Source organism: Nannospalax galili, unplaced genomic scaffold (assembly GCF_000622305.1).
Source record: "Nannospalax galili isolate Female #2095 unplaced genomic scaffold, S.galili_v1.0 scaffold1421, whole genome shotgun sequence".
NCBI classification, from domain to species: domain Eukaryota; kingdom Metazoa; phylum Chordata; class Mammalia; order Rodentia; family Spalacidae; genus Nannospalax; species Nannospalax galili.
This window is the reverse complement of record NW_008345746.1, coordinates 238804-240198: the sequence shown is the minus strand read 5'-3', so window position 1 is coordinate 240198 and position 1395 is coordinate 238804.

Below are 1395 nucleotides of genomic sequence, written 5' to 3'. Positions count from 1 at the left end.
CACAGAAAGTGAATTGAGTTTGTGTTTCAACTGCCAGTCTGGGGGCCTCTTGGGTTTTGTGTATGTGGGTATCTGTTTTGTGTGTGTGTGTGTGTGTGTGTGTGTGTGTGTGTGTGCGTGTGCATGTGTGTGCACATATGATGTTTACGTGCTAGTTGGAGATCAGTGTCTGGTGTCTTCCTCTGTTGTTTTCCACATTATTATTATTTTATTATTATTTGAGACAGGGTCCCTCACTGAATATGGAACTCATGATTTGGCTAGACTAGCTGGTGAGAGAGCTCCAGGGCTTGCCCACCCCCATCACCACCTCACCAGCTCTGGGACTTACGGGTTCATGCCACCACACCAGGTGTCTTTTGTTTGTTTTATATGTTGTCATGGTCGGTTGACACACCTAGGAAGACAGATTCTCAACTGGAGAATTTCCTCTATGGGGTTGGCCTGTGGACATGTCTGTGAGGCATTTTCTTAATTGTTGAGTGATGTCCTGTGAGGGCCCAACCCACTGTGGGTGCCACCCCTGGGCAGGTAGTCTTGGGTTGTTTAAGAAAGCAGGCTTGGGGCTGGAGAGATGGCTCAGGGTTTAAGAGCACCGACTGCTCTTGCAGAGGACCTGGGTTTGATTCCCAGCACCTACATGGTGGCTTTGTTCCATCCTTAACTCCAGTTCCACGGGAATCAGAAGCCCTCTTCTGACCTTTGTGGCATTGCACGACACGGGTGCACTCACATACATACAGGTAATACACTCATACACATAAAAATAATAAATTTTTTTTAAAAAAAGAAAGCACTAGTAGGCTCAGTCCCATTGCTTGGAGTTGGGACCTTCAGGGCAGCTGTAGATGGACAAGAATTGAAGAGGCTGGGGGACAAGCCATCAGTCTGGGCTTCTTGTCCAGGATGACACCAGGAGAGGCTGTTTTTGGCCTTGAACTCACAGAGATCCGCCTGCCTCTGCCTCCCAAGTGCTGAATGCTAGGATTAAAGGTGTGTGCCACCATGCCTGGCAGTATTTTTTCTTTTTTAATCACAGCAACAGAAACCAAACCAGATCGTGTGTGTGTGTGTGTGTGTGTGTGTGTGTGTGTGTGTGTGTGCATATTCATGTGTATAAATGTAGATATATGTCCCATGGTACATGTGGAAGTCAGAGAACAACCTCAGGTGTTGGTCTTCACCTTCTACTTTGAGACAGGTTCCCTTTATTGTTTATCCACTGAATACAGCAGGCTAGCTGGCCACAAGCTTCTGGGATTCTCTGTCTTCACCTCCCGTATCACTGTAGGAGCCCTGGGTTTACAAACACCTATGCTGTGTCCAGCTTTTTAAAAAAAAACTTATTATTTTATATGTATATAAATATATTGCCTGCATGTAGATAAGTGCACC